The sequence below is a fragment of the Lithobates pipiens genome, unplaced genomic scaffold (genome assembly GCF_037356315.1).
Source record: "Lithobates pipiens isolate NorthernLeopardFrog02 unplaced genomic scaffold, aLitPip1_a1.2 Scaffold_16, whole genome shotgun sequence".
NCBI classification, from domain to species: Eukaryota; Metazoa; Chordata; class Amphibia; order Anura; family Ranidae; genus Lithobates; species Lithobates pipiens.
In genome coordinates, this window is record NW_027507748.1 from 257312864 (window position 1) to 257333974 (window position 21111).

Below are 21111 nucleotides of genomic sequence, written 5' to 3' on the forward strand. Positions count from 1 at the left end.
CTTGGATATAGGCCCTTATCATCCCCTCCAATCATTTACAAACTATTGACGTTAGACTGGCTGGCCTGTAGTTTTCAGAGATATATCGCATATATTTTTAAATATTGGTACCATGTTGGCTTTTCTCTAATCAGCTGGTACCATTTAAGTACTTACCGTATATACTCGAGTATAGGCCGACCCGAATATAAGCCGAGGCCCCCAATTTACCCCCAAAAAAACTGGCAAACTTATTGACTCGTGTATAAGCCGAGGGTGAGACATGCCTGTCCATCCCTGTGTGTGTGTCCGTCCATCCCTGTGTGTCCGTCCATCCCTGTGTGTCCGTCCATCCCTGTGTGTCCGTCCATCCATCCCTGTGTGTGTGTGTGTCCATCCATCCATCCATCCCTGTGTGTGTGTGTCTCCATCCATCCATCCATCCATCCCTGTGTGTGTGTGTCTCCATCCATCCATCCCTGTGTGTGTGTGTCTCCATCCATCCATCCATCCCTGTGTGTGTGTGTATCCATCCATCCCTGTGTGTGTGTGTGTCTCCATCCATCCATCCATCCGTGTGTGTGTGTCTCCATCCGTGTGTGTGTGTGTGTGTGTGTGTGTGTGTGTGTGTGTGTGTGTGTGTGTGTGTGTGTGTGTGTGTGTGTGTGTGTCCAGCCTACCTGTGTCCCGAGCCTTTGTCCCGAGCCTCCGTCCCGTGTCGTGCCTTGCCTTCGTCCCGTCCCGTCCCGTCCCGTGCCTTGCCTTGCCTCCGTCCCGTGCCCTCTTCGTCGGCGGCCATTGTAAAATTCAAAAGCCGCGCCTCCTCCTTCGCCTGTGATAGGCGGAACACTGAATTTCCCAGCAGCCTGTGTTCCGCCTATCACGGACGTCGTATCATCCTCGTCCGTAGTACGAGGATGAGACGATGCCCGTGATAGGCGGAACACAGGCTGCTGGGAAATTCAGTGTTCCGCCTATCACAGGCGAAGGCGGAGCCGGAGGCGCGGCTTTTGAATCATAGAATGGCCGCTGTCTGTCTGCTCGACACGCTGATCGAGCGGGCAGACAGCGATGACTCGAGTATAAGCCGAGGGGGGCACTTTCAGCCTCAAAAAAGAGGCTGAAAATCTCGGCTTATACTCGAGTATATACGGTAAGCTGTCCATAAAAATGATTAACAATGGTCTATCACCTGACTGGATCCTTAAGGAATCTCGGGTGTAAGCCATCTTAACCTGGTTAAGTTATTCAAGTCTATTTCTGACACTGGCTTCTATTAGCCACAAGGGTGCATTCTGTGATGCGTTAACAACATTACAATCTTGGTTACTATATCCCCCTTTTCCTTTGTGAAAACTGAGGAGAAGAATGCATTTATAATCTTTGCCTTCTCCTTGTCTTATGTAACCAAATTTCCTTCATCTCTTATGGGGCCAATGTGCTCTGGTCTCGCTTTCTTACTGTTAATATATTTACAAAATTTCTTGGGATTTTTTTCCAAACCTCCGCTATGACCACCTTCCGTGGTCAATTTGAGCTGTCCGGATTGTGCTCTTACACATCTTTTTGCATTTCCTGTAGTGTTGGAATGCTGTCAATAACCCTTCAGCCTTATATTTTTTGAAGGCCTTTCTTTCTCTTTTACTTGCATTTTTACGTTATAGTTTAGCCACCCAGATTTTATCTTCGCTCTTTTATATTTATTGCCCATTGGAATGCACTGGCCAATACCTTTATTTAATATGTTCTTAAAGCTCTTCCATTTTACCTCAGTGTTCCTTGTTCCTAGGATTTTATCACATTTAATATCGTTTAGCATAGAGCGCAGTTTACGGAAGTTGGCTCTCTTGAAATTTAGTGTACTTGTATTACCCTTGAGCTTCTTTTTTTCCTGCAATTTATACTGAATGTAATTAACCTGTGGTCACCGTTTCCTAAGTTGCCCCATATTTCCTCATCCACAATCAGGTCAGTGTTGTTTTTAACCACTTAAGCCCCGGACCATTTTCCAGATAAAGGACCAAGCCCCTTTTTGCGATTCGGCACTGCATCGCTTTAACTGACAATTGCACGGTCATGCGACATGGCTCTGAAACAAAATTGGCGTCCTTTTTTTCCTACAAATAGAGCTTTCTTTTGGTGGTATTTGATCACCCCTGCAGTTTTTATTTTTTGCGCTATAAACAAAAAAAGAGCGACAATTTTGAAAAAAAAAAACATTTTTTTTTTACATTTTGTTATAATAAATATCCCCCAAAAACAAAAACGTTTTTTTCCTCAGTTTAGGTCGATACGAATTCTTCTACATATTTTTGGTAAAAAAAAAAAAATTGCAATAAGCGTTTATTGCTTGGTTTGCGCAAAAGTTATAGCATCTACAAAATAGGGGATAGTTTTATGGCATTATTATTAATAATTTTTTTTCTTTACTAGTAATGGTGGCGATTAGCGATTTTTATTGCGACTGCGACATTATGGCGGACACGGCGGACAATTTTGACCCATTTTTGGGACCACTGGCATTAATACAGCAATCAGTGCAATTAAAAATGCACTGAATACTGTAAAAATGTCACTGGCAGTGAAGGGGTTAACCACTAGGGGGTAGTGTAGGGGTTAAGTGTGTGTGTGTGTGTGTTTTTTTTTTCTATAAACTGTAGGGGCCGTGGCTTGGCGTCTGACGTCACCGATCGTCTTTCCCTATAACAGAGAACAGACGATCAGTGACAGGCTCAGTAGGAAGCACGGGGAGAGGTTTGATTACACTTAACTCTCCACGTTCTTCAGCTCTGTGACCCGATCGCGGGACACCGGCGGCGATCAGGTCAGCGGGTCCTGTGGCCACAGAGCTCAGGACCGGGTCGCGACTTCTAGCATTTGTGTATCTGCCTCTTTATTTTGTCCAATCACATACTATGTCCTTGTTAGTTGTTACTGTATGAGGCTGAAATTGGGATTTGACAACTTACTTACCTTGTGTTTAGTTCTAGTCACCCTACCACTAATGCCCCCAATATAATCTGCCAAACCTTGCTCATTGCTGGCCATAATTAGGTACAGTATGTCCCTGCTAAAGAGCAGGTAACCGACTGAGAAGTCAGCGCAGTTCTCCAGGAACACAAAACTCCTTCTTTCTACACATCAGTTCCTCAGCCACTTGTTAATTTTCCTAATCTCTTGCTGCCTTTCTGGAGTGCCTCGAGGTACAGGTAGTATTTCTGAGAATACTACATTCGAGGTCCTTCTCCTCAATGTACAGTGTCTGACAAAAGTGAGTACACCCCTCACATTTTTGTAAATATTATATATTTTCGTGGGACAACACTGAAGAAATTACACTTTGTAAAGTAGTGAGTGCACAGCTTGTAGAACAGTGTAAATTTGTTGGCCCCTTAAAATAACTCAACACACAGCCATTGATGTCTAAACCGCTGGTAACAAAAGTGAGTACACCGCTAAGTGAAAATGTCCAAATTGGGCCCAATTAGCCATTTTCTCTCTCCGGTGTCATGTGACTCAGTGTTACAAGGTCTCATGTGTGAATGGGGAGCAGGTGTATTATATTTGGTGTTCTGACTCTCTCTCATACTGGTCACTGGAAGTTCAACATGGCACCTCATGGCAAAGAACTCTCTGAAGATCTGAAAAAAAAAAAAAAAAAAGAATTGTTGCTCTACATAAAGATGGCCTAAACTATAAGAAGATTGCCAAGACCCTGAAACTGAGCTGCAACATAGTGGCCAAGACCATACAGCAGTTTAACAGGACAGGTTCCACTCAGAAAAGGCCTCACCATGGTTGACCAAAGAAGTTGAGTGCATGTGCTCAACGTCATACCCAGAGGTTGTCTTTGGGGAACAGACATATGAGTGCTGCCAGCATTGCTGCAGAGGTTGAAGGAGTGGGTCAGCCTGTCAGTGCTCAGACCATACGCCGCACACTGCATCAAATTGGTCTGCATGGCTGTTGTTCCAGAAGGAAGCCTCTTCTAAAGATGATGCACAAGAAAGCCTGCAAACAGTATTCTGAAGACAAGCAGATTAAGGACATTACTGGAACCACATCCTGTGGTCTGATGAGACCAAGATAAACTTATTTGGTTCAGATGGTGTCAAGTGTGTATGGCAGCAATCAGGTGAGGACTACAAAGACAAGTGTGTCTTGCCTACAGTCAAGCATGGTGGTGGGAGTGTCATAGTCTGGGGCTGCATGAGTGCTGCTGGCACTGGGGAGCTACAGTTCACTGAGGGAACCATGAATGTCAACATGTACTGTGACACACACTGAAGAAATGGCTGCACTCCAAGAGCCATCAAAATTCTTATTTAATGGGGGCGTGGCCTGACGCGAGTTCCGGATGGTCGCATAATCCCGGAGCTCCGGAGACAGGGGATCTAAGCGGCTAAAAACGACATCATCCGTGCCCTTTGGAAGCCTCGCCTGGCAGTGAAAGATCTCTCCAACACTTCGGGACCATGCCCGGTAAGCGCCGAGGTGCGGGAAAACCGCAACGGCTCACGGACTTCTATACTAGGCTCCCTGACAGGGAGTCCCAAGATGGCGCCCGGGCCTACTCGCCGCAGAGAGCTTCACCGTGCACGAGGGGAGCAGAAGCAGGTAACCGGCGGCACAAACAGGCCTCCACCACTGGCCAGCACTCCTACCCCTCCTCCCCTTCTACTAGCAGCCCGGTTAAGTCGAAACCCAAGCTGGATGGCAGCGGATTGAGTGGGGAGGGCAGCCTATCCGCAGACTCAGGGGATGACACCAGGGAGCTACCCGAACCCATCGAATCCTATCCCACTCAGAATCAACCGGTGGTTGATACTGTTCTGAAAGACATGTTGTTATCGCTCCGCAGCACCATCCAGTCGGATATGGCAGCCTGCATGCACGGATTTCATAAAGATCTTAATGCTATTGGAGTGAGAGTGGATCACATAGAAACTAAGCATGCACGGATTTCATAAAGATCTTAATGCTATTGGAGTGAGAGTGGATCACATAGAAACTAAGATGGGAGAATATGCTGGAACTATAAACGATCTGGTGGATGCACATGAGGAGAGAGAAGGGGAGGTGGAAAAACTTAAGGAGAAATTAGCGGACCTGGAAGATAGATCACGAAGAAACAATATCAAAATTAGGGGTATCCCCGAAACGATCGTACAGGCCGACCTACACGCACATGTGGTGACGGTGTTTAAACAAATACTCCCAGAGGTGTCGGAGCTTGATGTGACGATCGACCGGATCCATCGTCTTCCCAAACCGACTCACTTGTCTGATCAGGTCCCGAGAGATGTACTTTTAAGGCTTCACTTCTTCCATGTGAAAGAGGACCTCATGGCAGCCATGCGTCAAAAAGAACGTATTCCGCCACAACTTCAGCACTTGCAGTTTTTCACAGACCTTTCACAATACACTCTTCAGAAGAGGAGAAACCTGAACACCATTACCAAAGCTTTGAGAAACCATAAAATTGTATACAAGTGGGGATTCCCTACGAAACTGTCTGTGACTAAGGACAATCGCACTTACTCCATTACCTCGTTGGACAAAGGCATTACCCTCTTACGGGAGTGGGGCATACTTTCGGACTTGGAAGCAAGCGTAGCATTGTCTTCTGCTCCGAAATTGGTTGACCAGGAGTGGAAAACCGTCACATCAAGGAACGCCAAATCGCACTCGTGAGGTGGGACGGATGTATCCATCTAAACATGGGTTCCCATTGTCTCAGTTACTGAGGAGCCTCAGGCTGAACTCTTCCCCCCCAGTTACCTTTGCAGCACCCGCTGCCCACGGTTTTACTTTGTTAGACCTGCTCTAGAACTCAAAGAGCGGCCGTTACTAATTTGTTCACTAATCAATGTGCTATTTTTATTTCTTCTGTTACGTTCTCTTAATTTTTTCTTTTTTTTTTGGATGCTACACCGCTTGCTAACTGTAGCCTTCTTACCGTATGGAGGAAGGGGGCTTCGACAGCCATCACTGATTGCTCCATGGAAAGAATCAAAGGACCTACATGGCACCAGGATCAGAACATTCCTCCTCGCCATAGTGAGTACTGTTTGCCCGGCAGCCCTTGTGGCATACTTGGGGGGGACAGGGATCCCCCGTGGAGAGGAGAGCTTCTATATGACGGGGCTGATCAACACACTTCTCTGCATTCCTTGCCCTTATTCCCTCTATGGCTCTAAATATTTTATCTATTAATACTAAGGGGCTCAACCACCCCGTGAAACGCCATTCGCTCTGGAAAGAAGCAGAATCGCACAAATGCGACATTGTCTGTGCCCAGGAGACTCATTTTGTGACTGCCAAGGCTCCCAAATGTTCCCACAAAAATTTTCCGCACATATTCACAGCTAACGCATCCACCAAAAGAAAAGGGGTCCTAACAGCTATCAGGGACTCTGTGGCTTTTCAACTGCACGAAGCTATTAGTGATCCCCATGGCAGATTCTTGATACTAATCTGTGATGTAAACTTGACTACCTACACAATTGTAAACGTATACTCCCCTAGCAATCATCAGGTGAGATTTTTTTAACAGCCTGATGCGAAAAATACGGCAAATTCAAAGAGGAATGCTGTTAATGTGTGGGGATTTCAATTTGACCCCAGACCCTGCTTCGGATTCTACATCTCAGTCCACATGACTGCGCCCGGCTATGCAGCCCGCTATACATCACCACGGGCTGTATGACGCTTGGAGATGCCTGCACGCAAACGAGCGAGACTATACCTACTTTTCCCCCCCCACACCAAGTCTATTCTAGAATAGACCTGTTTTTGGTTGACCAGCAGACTCTGATGCGGACATCTTCAGTGGCTATCAAACCAATGACTTGGTCTGATCATGCACCAGCAACTGTTAATGCGAGCCCACTGTGGAGAATCAACACCTACGTGCTTCAGAGAGAGGAGTGCAGGGCGGTTCTCCAGAAGCATCTGACTGAATTTTTTACTGACAATGTTAATTCTGTTACAGATCCATTTGTGTTATGGAATGCCCATAAGGCGTTTATGAGGGGAATTTGTATTCAAATGGGCGCGAGGTTAAAGAGGCAGAGGCAAAGCAAACTTACAGGCTTATTGTCGGACATCGAGAAACTAGAATCGCTCAATAAGGCTAAAACGTCAGCCCTCCTATCCCAAAAACTAGCCCAGCTTAGACATGACTTGCGTGTTCTACTACTTGAAAACTTTGAGAAATATAGCAAACGTAGGAAAATGACGTTCTATGCCTATGACAATAAGGCTGGTAAACTCCTAGCCCATAAAATCAAAGGTCACAGTTATAGATCTAAAATCCCATATATCATCCACCCTACTTCTAACATAAAAGAAACCCACCCTAAGAAAATTGCGGACGCTTTTAGCTCCTATTATAGCGCGCTTTATAACCTTAAAAACGACCCCACGATTCACCAGCCAACTCAGGAACACATTGTGGATTTCCTTTCCCAACTCCCAATCCCACGACTAACCCAGGAGCAAGTGGATTTGCTCAATGCCCCATTTACTGATGCTGAAGTCCAGACATCCATTAATTCCTTACCGCCCAATAAATCCCCTGGACCAGACGGCTTTAGTGGTGAATACTATAAACTGTTCAACCACACTCTCACCCCGCACCTTACTACAATTTTCAATAAAGCTGCTGCCTCTGCCTCTTTCCTGCCAGAGATGTTGGAAGCTCTGATCATAAGTTTGCCTAAGCCCGGGAAGGATCCGATTTCTCCGCCAAACTTTAGGCCAATTTCTTTACTCAATAGTGATTTGAAACTATATGCCAAAATAATTGCTGCTCGTATGGTGGACATACTGCCTACGATCATCCATCCCGATCAGACGGGCTTCACAAAAAATAGACAGGCCTCGGATGCGACCCGTAGACTTGTTAACTTAATCCACCTGGCCGAGACGGAGGGGAGGCCTTCTCTGCTTCTATCTCTGGACGCAGAGAAGGCCTTTGACCGCATTCACTGGCAGTATCTCGGTGAGGTTCTGAGGGCTTTTGGCTTTGAAGGTGGTATCGATTCGGCAATTAAGGCACTATATTCTAAACCTTCGGCAAGAGTTTTCGTATCAGGGGTTATGTCCTCCCCATTTTCTATTTTGAATGGAACACGGCAGGGGTGCCCTCTCTCTCCATTGATATTTAATCTACTGATGGAACCCCTGGCAATCCACATTAGATCTCATCCACGTATAGTGGGCTTCGGAGTGGGGTCGGGGAATCATAGTATCAGTTTGTTTGCTGATGATGTGATATTGATGTTGACTAATGTGGAGACTTCCCTGGCTGGGGCACATGAATCTCTAACACTGTTCAATCGGGTTTCGTATTACAAGGTAAATGAAGGAAAATCCCAGATACTGGGATTGGGGATAGATGATGTAATAAAATCCAGGCTACAGCGGATCTTCCCTTATGCTTGGAGCTCTACTGGTATCAAATATTTGGGTATAGTGCTCTCTGAGAAAATAGGCAAATTGTAGAACGACAACTATGTGCCATTCCTGGAGGGTCTAGAATCCAAACTGTTGTCTATTTCTAAAAGTGAACTGACTTGGACAGGTAGATTAGCTGCTTTTAAGATGCTGATATTACCCCAAATATTATATATATTTAGGACCCTTCCTATTCCGGTTCCGACCGAATTTTTCGCTAAAGCACAATCTAAGATTAACTCCTTTTTATGGCAAGGTAAAAAAGCCAGGTGCGCCTTCAAAAAACTGATTCAGACGAAAAGGGTGGGAGGGGTGGGACATGTTCTGCTGCAGGATTACTATCTGGTGGCTATCTTGGCTCAGGCAAGGTATTGGTTTGTTCAGGGCAAGGGTACTAGATGGTTAGAAATAGAACAAGCTCAAAGCCCACAGCATCCCATGACAGATCTATTATTAACGAGCTCGCTCTCCCTGAGGTTGGGTGGTACCCTGTCTCCCCCTATGAGAGCCACGCTGGCAGCCTGGAAAATACTTCTAGACAATGCCAACCCAGATCAACCCACCAGGGCACTCCCTTTAAAAATATCGAGTTTACGACTCCTCATCCCTCAGATATCCGTTGGAAGTTGGCGGAGAAAGGGGATTTTATCAGTACATGATATTATGTTAGGCCCAGCTATTAAAACATTCAGAGCGTTACAACTAGAGTTCGGGTTGGAGCCTAGGGACCAATACGCTTACATGCAGATAGTACATCTCCTTAGTACAATCCCTACAACCGAAATACCCCTCCCGGTGAGAGTTTATATGTACTACCGAAATGAACAGACCAAAATTAAAGGCATATCATTGTTTTATAACCTCTTAAATCACAAGTCGGAGTTCCGGAGGTCTCCATCTATGAGATCTTGGGAACTAGAGTTGGGGTCTTCCTATTCTCAGGAACAATGGGAAGAATCCATAAAGGTTGTATACTTGGCGACTAAATCAGCAAACCTGTGGGAACTATCTACTAAGATCTTTCTAAGATGGTATCTAACCCCGGTGAGGCTGGCAGGTTTTCATCCCCAGGCCTCGCCGCTATGCTGGAGACTTTGCGGTTTTAGGGGGTCGCTGGGCCACATACTTTGGATATGCCCAAAACTGAATGCGGTGTGGCGTCAGGTGTTCAACTTGATTTCCACAATAACTGGTGTCCTTACAGGTGGGGATCCTGGCCTAGCGGTGTTAACACTTGGGATAGATAGATTTCCGAAAAAATACAGACTGGTAGTCTTTCACATATTAGCGAGCACTAGACTAGCGATACTAAGACGATGGAGGACCGTAGAAGTGCCACAACTAGGGGAGATCATTAGAGAGGTGGACTTACACATATACGGTACGAACTAATGTTTGCAGCATCTCAAGGCAATCTAGCAACCAAACGAGTCTTATCGAAGCCCTGGCTAGATTGGAATAAATCAGCTTTTTCCTAATACCATTGAATACATCTGGATTAGACTATTTTATTACAAATCTTGTAGTAATGTTTTTGCTGATATCATGTGTCTACATGCACATACGCTAAATATAGTATATATTCATTAAAAGGGTTAAAAACAAAAGAGAAAATACACAAAACGAAATAGGCATCCGGTTTTCTTATCTTCTTTTATTTTAATTCTTCTTGCTTTTTTTTCGTTTTTCTTCTCTTTTCTTTTGTTACCGAATATCACTGGCTAGTACCCCAGGAAGGGTTCTTGTAAGCATTGACTGTATAAATACCTAACTTTTGTATGATACTGTGAATTTGTGATATTCAATAAAAATCTATTGAAATTAAAATTCTTATTTAATAACGAACATCCCAAGTGTTACAGACAGTAAAAATGGTAGATGTGTTTCACACACTAACAGGTGCTCTTAGTCATTAGTATTGGTAAAGTGCAATAATTTCTTCAGTGTTGATTGTATGCAGAGGTGAGTCGAGGTGGGCACCTGTAATATGATTAGGCTTCCTATCTCACCTGGAGCAGCGAGTTCTTTTGTTTGGATGTACTGTGACATACCGAAGGAGAGCATGATTCCTCCCTTCAGAGTCTGGGCCGCAGGGCAGTATTCCAACATGATAATGACCCCAGACACACCTCCAGGATGACCTCTGCCTTTCTAAAGAAGCTGAGCGTAAAGGCGATTGACTGGTCAAGCATGTCTCTAGACCTAAACCCTATTGAACATCTGTGGGGCATCCTCAAACAGGAGGTGAAGGAGAACAAGGTCTGTAAAATCCACCAGCTCTGTGATGTCATCACAGAGGAGTGGAAGAGGACTCCAGTGGCAATCTGTGAAGTTCTGGTGAACTCCGTGCCCAAGAGGGTTAAGGCAGTGCTGGAAAATAATGGTGGTCACACAAAATATTAAAACTTTGAGCCCAATTTGGATATTTTCACTTAGAGGTGTACTCACTTTTGTTGCCAGCTGTTTAGACATTAATGGCTGTGTGTGGAGTTATTTTGAGGGGACAGCAATTTTACACTGTTATGCAAGCTGCTCACTCACTACTATTGTAGCTAAATGTCATTTCTTCAGTATTGTCACATGAAAAGATATAACAAAATATTTACAAAAAATGTGGGGTGTATTCACTTATGAGATACTGTAGCTCCTAAGTCCCTCAAATCATTTTGTTGCTCCCCACATTGCAATTATTTTGTTTTTATGAATCACGTGATTTTTATAAACTAGTAGTCTTGTTTTATTTTGTATTTTTTTAATAAACCATCATTGGTTGTACTTCACCATGCGAGGCGCCTTTTATGTTTTGTCCCCCTTATGGTGAATCCTCACGAGAATTCTGGTGCCAGGTCCTTCAACGATTTACGGTTCGGAAATTGTATCCATCTTCTCCACCTGGAGATCGCAAGGAATCCTGAGGGGAAAACATCACTCAGCCAGTAGATTGGGGTGCATGGCTGGAGCCCCCCATAAGCTCGTACGACACACTACTATAAGGTGGATGTGTCCAACCCATCCGGTAAGAGTACCCAACTTTCCTTAATTTGTCCAATATCTACTTGCAAGAGGCTCTGAGGTCTCAGAAGGTTGCTAACTACTCTGCCACGAATACCATCCGACATCTGCAAAAAAGTCCCAGAAGTACTACTCTGAGATCCATAGAGATTAATTTTGGGACTGGTTACACTTATTTATTGACTTTAGTGGACTTTTTCACCAACATTTGTTTTTTTTGTTTTTTTTTAATGCATATTTTCACGTATGGATATAGGTACCTTTAAGCGCTGCACATATATAATATATATATATATATATATATATATATATATATATATATATATATATATATATATATATATATATATATATATATATATATATATATATATGTTATGCAAGCTGCTCACTCACTATTTTTGTAGCAAAGTGTAATTTCTTCAGTATTGTCACATGAAAAGATAATAACAAAATATTTACAAAAAATGTGGGGTGTATTCACTTATGAGATACTGTAGCTCCTAAGTTCCTCAAATCATTTTTTTTAGGACACTCCACCTTCCTCTAACTTTCATCAACATGTACAATGACAGCTGGGTCCTCCCCAGCCGCACCTAACGATCTGTCCATCCGATCCGTGATATGCAGAACCCATGCACACAGTAACAACACAGAGTTCGGTGAACACCGTCTTTGTGACAGATTGTCCTATCTGTACTTCTAACTGAATGCCCTACCACCAGAATCTGACTTTCTTTACCCTTAGCCATACCCCCTTCCTCACTGGAGGAGGAGTTCCCCTGGCAGCTAGGGGAGTTGCTCTGCTCCAGCAATGCTACTGCTTGACTTGTTACCCACCTTCTATGCTCTTGTGCCTGCACCCTTGTATCTCCACCGACCTCTGAGATGGTCCCTGCCAGCACTTGACAGGTATGTTCCTTTCAACTCGCTTTCAGGTTGGCGATGCTTCACAGTGTTGCCAGCTGCTTCCCTAGATTCAGTACCTGGGCTTCCAAGGAAGCAACCTGCTCATGTTTTGTGTAGCAGTATTCGCCCTTGAATGGATGCTCAAGGAACACATTTATGTCACATGATGTGCACCGAATTGCATTACTATACCCGTTGGAAATTATACCTACTAACTTAATGGGCATAATCCTAGAGAATTTGGCATTATGCCCAATTTAATGTTAAACTCACTTACTGACTCTAATTCATTCTATTCCTAATTTACACAGCCCTAGGCGGCCTCTGCTTCTGATTCCTTATCTCATGGCCTCCAGCTTCCTCGTAATACCAGTTCTCCCAATTACACTGAAGAGGTAAGCAAAACCTTGGACAGAGGGGATGCTGTGGACATAGTATACTTGGAATTTGCAAAAACCTTTGACACAGTTCCCCACCCATGGCTAATGTGTAAAGTAAAGTCTACAGGCTTGGAAAAATCAGTTTGTAAATGGATAGAAAACTAGCTAAAAGACAGAGTAGTGGTTAATGATTTTTACTTAGAATGGTTTAAGGCCATCAGTGATGTACCCCAAGGTTCAGTGTTGGGACCTTTACTTTTTAATATCTTTATGAATTATATAGGGTCTGGAAGTAAAAGTGCCATTTCAGTCTTTGCAGATAACACCAAGCTATGCATGCAGTATGCAGTGGAATAACATCCTTTTATATCCAGCAAGACTGCGGGTGACGACCCCGGATGGGGTACAGATTTTTGACTCTGCAGATGGGGCATTACATTGGCTGGAAGCTAATAGGGCGTCCTTACAGAATAGCCAGGGGGAAAGGGAGGGTAGGTAGCAAGGGAGGGGGGTGGTTATAAAGCTGATTGACAAATATTTAGCCGGATTTGGAAGTTAAGTGTTGGTAGGATGGGGGGGAGACAACGGGGCGGTGTCTGTGAGTGTGGGTAATAGGTGGGTTATGGATGTTTCGGTCACGTTAAACTCCCGTAGGGAGCACCTTGATAGGTGGAGGGAAGGGAGGGAGGGGGTGGTATTAAATGGGAGGGTAGGGTGGGTTGTGGGACGAGGGGGGTATGGGGGGAACGGTGCGGGTGGGAGGGGAAAAGGGTTTAAAAAAAGAAATCATGTGAAGGGAAAATTAGAATATAGCACGATAAAAGCACAAGAGAACAGGATAAATAATTTTAAGTATTATTACAAGGTATCACATATAAGGGTTAAATTTAATCTTAAACCACTAATACACAAAGTATGGAAAAGTCAATGGATGATGAAATTAGGGATGGAGCACTTTTTGAATATTGGTACACTGGTAGGCTTTATATATTATAAGCATTATCTATATTTGCATCATCTCAGGATAAATGCACAAGAGAGAAAGAATACGAACACAAGCACTGTTACAAGATATTTTTATAGGGTTAAATTTAATTGCGAGTTATTAATGTACAAAGCTGGGAAACATCAATGGATTATGATATTTGGTTGGGTGCACTTAATGAAGATAGGTATCCTAGTAGACTTTATACTCGATAAGCATCACGTAGTCGCTCCCTGTTTAGCAGCGTGGCGTTTTCTGTTTGTTAGTTTGTCTTCTCTTATAATAGATGGTAAATCTGATGCAGGGTAAATCTATTAATATTGGGTCCTGGAACGTGAGGGGCGATAGTTTTTGCTATGTTGGAGAGATTTGACATTGGACTGGCATGTTTGCAGGAGACCCACCTAACTAATATGTCTAAATCACTGTTAAATAACAGGAAATATCAACAACAATACCACTCAGCTTACTCCTCTTATTCAAGAGGGGTAAGCGTGATAATAAAGGAGGGGGTGAGTTTCTCCTGCAATCAGGTCAGCATAGATGAGTTGGGGCGTTATGTTTTCCTGTATGGTAAACTTGAGGGCAATAGCTGTATTCTGGCAAATATATATATACCCCCACCGTTTAAAATGGAAGTTATGTACAAACTGATGGAGTTTGTTGGGGATAAAGAGGACATCCCAATTATCGCGATGGGAGACTTCAACGAAGTCCTAGATGTAAACTATGATAGGTTCCCCCCTAAGGCGCGGTCCGGGGACTTAGGTGAAACCAGGTTGAGCTGTTTCCTGCATGAAATAGGTCTGAGGGACCTTTGGAGAGAGAGGCACCCGAGAGTTAAACAATACTCCTGCTTGTCAGGATCGTATGGTACCCTGTCTAGGATAGATATGGTTATAAGAAAAATATGGAAGTGGCGCAAAATATAAGGGAGATAGAATATTTGCCAAGAGGGATCTCAGACCACTCTTTGGTGAGGGTTGTGTTTAACACGGGGATTAAAAAAATTCAAGGGTGTTGGAAGATTAGTCCCTTTTGGTTGGAACTCATGAAGGACGAAGTGGAAGTCAAACTAAGATTAAGAGAATTTATAAGCCTCAATGCGGGCTCTGCGCCAATGAGTGTGGTCTGGGATAGCCTAAAGGCGTTTATTAGGGGCGTGTTGATTCAACAGGTAGCAAGAATGAAGAGGAAATCCAGAATATGGGAGGAGAATATCAGGAAGGAACTTTTAGAAGCAGAAAATGCCTATGTTACGGACCCAACTCCAGAAAATCAAAAAATTTGGTTAAATAAACAACAAGGTTATAAAATAGCGATTGTAAAAAAAGAAGAGAGTAAACAAATTTTTGTGAAACAGCGCTATTTCGGAGAAGGAGAGGGGGTGGGAAGATTGCTTGCACAGTTGGTTAAGACAAATTCTTCACCTTCACTCATTTCAAGCATTAGAAACTTAAATGGGGTGACAACATGCAACAGTGAGGAGATAGTAGAAATTTTTGGAAACTACTACAGGGAGCTGTACCAGTCACAAGGTACAGGTGAGGTAGGGGCAATGGATAGTTTCCTGGAAAATCTAGAAATGGCGACTCTTACTCGGGAGGAATGGGAAATCTTAGACGCCCCGATAACCTTTAGCGAGCTACAACAGGCAGTGGCCGGGATGCCAAATCATAAGGCCCCCGGCCCGGACGGGCTCCCGGTAGAAATATATAAATATTATGGAGAACTGCTACTCCCTGAGTTGCATAAAACTTTAATAGACTCAGCGGAAGGGAACCACCTACCTGCATCAATGACAGAGGCAACGATTATAGTGATCCCCAAAACGGATAAGGACCCGCTGGAAGTAGCCTCGTATAGGCCAATATCACTACTGAATGCGGATGAATTTTTTTTAGCTAAAGTACTTTCAAATAGGTTGAATCAATTTATGACAAAGTTAGTACACCCAGATCAAACGGGGTTTATTAGGGGAAGATCCACTAGTATGAACATCAGAAGAACCATTCTAAATATGCAGATCCCAGCAGAGAATGTAGGGGAGAGGGCTATAATGTCTCTGGATGTAACAAAAGCTTTTGACAGTTTAGAATGGAACTTTTTGTGGCGGGTGTTGGAGAAAGTAGGAATGGGCCCCATCTTTATTGGCTGGATTAAAAAGATGTATAACGCCCCTAGCGCTAGGGTAAGGGCCAATGGCAGGTATTCTGAAAAGATCGAGATGAGCAGAGGGACAAGACAGGGCTGTCCCCTGTCCCCTCTGCTCTTTGCGTTGGCCATAGAGCCTTTGGCCATAGCTATTAGGGCCAACTCTGGGATCAGGGGTTTTCAAAGAAGTGGAGAGAGACAGGAAAAGATCGCTCTATACGCAGACGATGTGTTACTGTTCCTGGGTGATACTGGTCCATCTCTGACGCAGGCAGTCATATTAGTAGAAGGTTTTGGAGATCTCTCAGGGCTGGCTATTAATTGGGCGAAATCCGAGCTGCTCCGGGTTGACCCCCCGGATGCTGCACTTTCGCCGCCAGGGATAAGGGTAAGAGAGGTAGATGCGCTGAAGTACCTTGGCATATATTTGACACGGAACCCTGATCAATATATCAATAAAAATGTAATTCCCCTTCTGCATAAATTTAAGTGCAAATGCGACGTCTGGAGTAAACTTGCACTTTCAGTAATGGGCCGTTGCAGTCTGATCAAGATGATTTGGCTGCCGCAGTTGTTGTACGTTTTGCACAATGCGCCGGTATGGATTTGTAAAAAATGGTTTAAGAAATTGGAGACCCTTTTTCGGGAACTTATCTGGAAGAAAGGCACGGCCCGGATACGACTCCAGACGCTGCAGATGCCAATAGATAGAGGAGGCCTGGCGGTTCCTCATCCTAGGAGCTACTACTTGGCGGCGCAGATGCAGCATCTGGCGGGTTACGACTCGGAGCAGGGAAGGAAGCTAAAAGGAGGGATTAGAATGATAGGAGCCCCACATGAGTTTATAGCTGAGGTCCTGGAGGCCGATTCCTTTCGGCATAACAACTCGACAACTAAAATGTTAGTGAAGGTTTGGAAAGCGGTGAAATTAAAATTGGGCTTTTCAGGGTTGTTAGAATCTACACCCCTCTGGGACAACAAAAACTTACCTGAAATATTTATTATCGGTAAGATTAAATCATGGAAAAGGAAGGGTATAACTAAACTGATCCATCTCTATGACGGAGGGGTCTTAAGGACATTCTCGGATTTAAAAAAAGTATATGATATACCACAACACTCATTCTTTAGCTACCTGCGGGTGAGACACGCCTTAGCAGCACAATTTGGGGGAAATATGCCACCGTGGGATAAAATACCTCTACTTCAGAAGTTGCTCACCTCAGATAGGGTAAAGGGGTCCATCTCAGGTATTTACAATCAATTAGGTATGGATTTTAATCAGGAAGTTGACCACCCGAACTTGAAGAGGAAATGGGAAGAGGATATAGGAGAAATATTGGATACACAGTGGAGGAGAATAATGGAATTAGGGCCGGTGACCTCGATCTCCCCTTCCCAAAAGATCTCACAGTTGATGCTGGTGCACAGGGCTTATTATACACCTAAAAGATTACATCAGTTTGGTAGGAGGATAGATGATAGATGCCCTAGATGTCAAAGACAGGGAGATCTCCTACACATGCTGTGGCGGTGCCCGAAGCTTTTTCGTTACTGGAGAGATGTACTGACGAGTATTAATAGGATCTTTAAGTTAGAAATGGTAATGGATCCGATTCTGTGCATACTGGGTTGTAGGCAAGAGCTGAGAGAAGGGAAATATACCACGGTGGCAGTGGTAAGATGCATGTTTCAGGCACGCAGATTGATCACGCAAAGATGGCAAGCTGAAAGAGCCCCTACGGTAGGAGAATGGACCCAAAGTATTAATGAACTAATTTGGAAAGAGAAGACATTGTATGTAAGGAGAGGAAACTACAGGGAGTGGAAGGGAATATGGACCCCATGGATAACCGAGATGGGACACCCTATAGACTAGATTGAATAGGAGATATAGTGGTAGCATATTGATGTGTTTGTGCACACGGGCGTCTGGGAGGGCTATGGAGGGGGGGGGGATTAGGACGGGTAGGGGATAGATAATATCGGTAGATTGTTGCCGCTTGGATATGCTCTAGGAAGGTTTGTAACTTTTGTTGGATTATTTAATAAAAAAAAAAAAAAAGCAGTGAAAATAAGAATCATAAACCACGATGATGAGATATGGTGCCGAGATATAAATGAGAGGCAATATGAATGAGTCTCTAGCGCATGACCTGGCAAAAAAAAAAGAATAACCTCCTTACAGGATAGTTTAATTGGGCAACTAAGTGGCAAATTAGATTTAACCACTTGACCACTGGGCACTTAAACACCCTTAATAACCAGACCAATTTTCAGCTTTCGGTGCTCTCACATTTTGAATGACAATTACTCAGGCATGCAACACTGTACCTATATGAAATTTTTGTCCTTTTTTTCACACAAATGGAGCTTTCTTTTGGTGGTATTTAATCACCGCTGGGTTTTTTATTTTTTTGTGCTATAAAAGAAAAAATACTGAAAATTCAGTAAAAAAAATGAATTTTTCTTTGTTTCTGTAATTTTTTCTTCATAAATTTTGGCCAAAATTTATACCACTACATATCTTTGGTAAAAATAAGTACAAATTGGTGGATATTATTTGGTCTTTGTGAAAGTTATAGAGTCCACAAGCTATGGTGCCAATATCTGAAAATTGATCACACCTGAAGTACTGACGGCCTATTTCAATTTTTGAGACCCTAACATGCCAGAAAAGTACAAATACCCCCCAAATGACCCCTTTTTGGAAAGAAGACATTCCAAGGTATTTAGTAAGAGGCATGATGAGTTTTTTGAAGTTGTCATTTTTTCCCACAATTCTTTGCAAAATCAAGATTTTTTTTACTTTTTTTATTTATTTTTTTCACAAAATTGTCATATTATCAGTTTATTTCTCACACAGCATATGCATACCACAAATTACACCCCAAAACACATTCTGCTATTACTCCCGAGTACGGTGATACCACATGTGTGAGACTTTTACACAGTGTGGCCACATACAGAGGCCCAACATGCATGGAGCGCCATCAGGCGTTCTGGAGCACCCAGGACAATTCTGACATTTCTCTCCTACATGTAAAAATCATCATTTATTTGCTAGAAAATTACATCGAATCCCAAAACATTATATATATATATGTTTTTTTAGCAAACACCCTGGAGAATACAATGGTGGTCATTGCAACTTTTTATCTCACACGGTATTTGCGCAGCAATTTTTCGAATGCTTTTTTTGGGAAAAAAAAACAGTTTTGTGCTTAAAAAAAAAAAAAACACAGTAAAGTTAGCCCAATTTTTGCATAATGTGAAAGATGAAGTTACACCGAGTAAATCGATACCTAACATGTCACTCTTCAAAATTGCACAGGCTCGTGGAATGGCGCCAAATGTCGCTACTTAAAAATCCCCATAGGCGACGATTTAATTTTTTTTTACTGGTTATATGTTTTGAGTTACAAAGGAGGTCTAGGGCTAGAATTATTGCTCTCGCTCTAAAGTTCGCAGCGATACCTCACGTGTGGTTTGAACACTGTTTCCATATGTGGGCGGGACTTACGTATGCGTTCGCTTCTGCATGCGAGCACATGGGGACAGGGGCGCTTTAAAAAAAAAAAAATTCTATTGTTCATTTTACTTTATTTATTTTAGTTTGACATTTTTTTCCCCAAAAATAATTTTTTTGATCACTTTTATTCCTATTACAAGGAATGTAAACATCCCTTGTAATAGGAATATGGCATGAAAGGTCCTCTTTACAGTGAGATATGGGGTCAATAAGACCCCGCATCTCACCTCTAAGCTGGGAAGCCTGAAAAAAAAAAAAAAAGATTCTGTATTTGATCGTATTGGCGAGTCGGTAGAAGCACCGGAGGGCGGCGGGAAGGGGGGGGGGGGGGGGTGTCTATGGCTGGGTATTGCAGGGTATCACCGACTATGGCTGGGTATGGCTGGGTATCTCAGAGTATGGCATTGCAGAGTATTGCGTTGCAGAGCATTGCAGGATATTGGAGGGTGTTGCAGAGCGTTGCAGAGCATTGCACGGTATTGGCGGGTGTTGCAGAGCATTGCAGAGTGTTGCAGGGTATTGGTGGGTGTTGCAGAGCATTGCAGAGTGTTGCAGAGCATTGCAGGGTGTTGCAGGGTATTGGCGGGTGTTGCAGAGCATTGCAGAGTGTTGCAGGGTATTGCAGAGTAATGCAGGGTATTGCAGGGTATTGCAGAGTAATGCAGAGTAATGCAGAGTTTTGCAGTGTAATGCAGAGTATTGCAGAGAATTGCAGAGTAATGCAGAGTAATGCAGAATATTGCAGAGTATTGCAGAGTAATGCAGGGTATTGCAGAGTAATGCAGAGTAATGCAGAGTAATGGCAGGGTATTGCAGAGTATTTGTTAATTTTCGGTGAGCAGCGATGTGGGCACTGCAGATGCAGCCCACATCGCTGCTGACACCGATCTCTTCCCCCTCCGCTGTTCCGATCGGTACAGAGAGGGGGAGGGAGGAACCGGCGTCATAACATGACGCCGGTTTGTTTACAAGTGATCACTCCGTCATTTGACGGAGCGATCACGTGGTAAACGGCCGCTATGAGCGGCCGTTTATCGTGATCCGTGATGCGCCGGGTCCTGTGGACCCGGCGGTCACAGATGCTCCAGGGGGCGCGCGAGAGCAGAGTTAAGAAACCGCCCTGTAGCCGTCATTCGGCTATAGGGTGGTTATTAAGTGGTTAAATTAAAAAAGTTATGCACTTGGGGTCTAAAAATATGCATGCATCATACATACATGCATACTAGGGGGAGAACGACTGGGGGAATCCATAGTGGAGAAGAATCTGGATGTTTTGGTAGTTCATAAGCTTAATAACAGCATGTCCTTTCTTGTATTAGGAGAGGTATGGACTCCAGAGAGAAAGATATAATTTTGCTTCTGTACAAATCATTAGCAAGACCTCATCTGGACTATGCAATTCAGTTTTGGGCACCAGTTTTCAAAAAGGATATCAGGGAACTGGAGAGAGTGCAGACACGGGCAACCAAACTGATAAGAGGCATGGAGGAATTCAGCTATGAGGAAAGATTAGAGGAACTGAATTTATTCCCACTTGAGAAGAGGAGATTAAGGGAGATATGATCCACATGTACAAATACCTAAGTGGTCCATATAGTAAGCTTGGTGTTGAGATATTCACTTTAAGGTCATCACAGAGGAACAAGGGGGCACTCTTTACATCTAGAGGAAAAAAAATTTCATGTCAAAATACGGAAAGG

General features: G+C 43.6%; 1 protein-coding gene across 1 annotated transcript in view; it reads right to left on the reverse strand.

Moving 5' to 3' along the window:
- LOC143984135 (S-adenosylhomocysteine hydrolase-like protein 1) overlaps positions 1-21111 on the reverse strand; it is a 521010-nt gene that overhangs the window by 50165 nt on the left and 449734 nt on the right. The window lies entirely within an intron of this gene.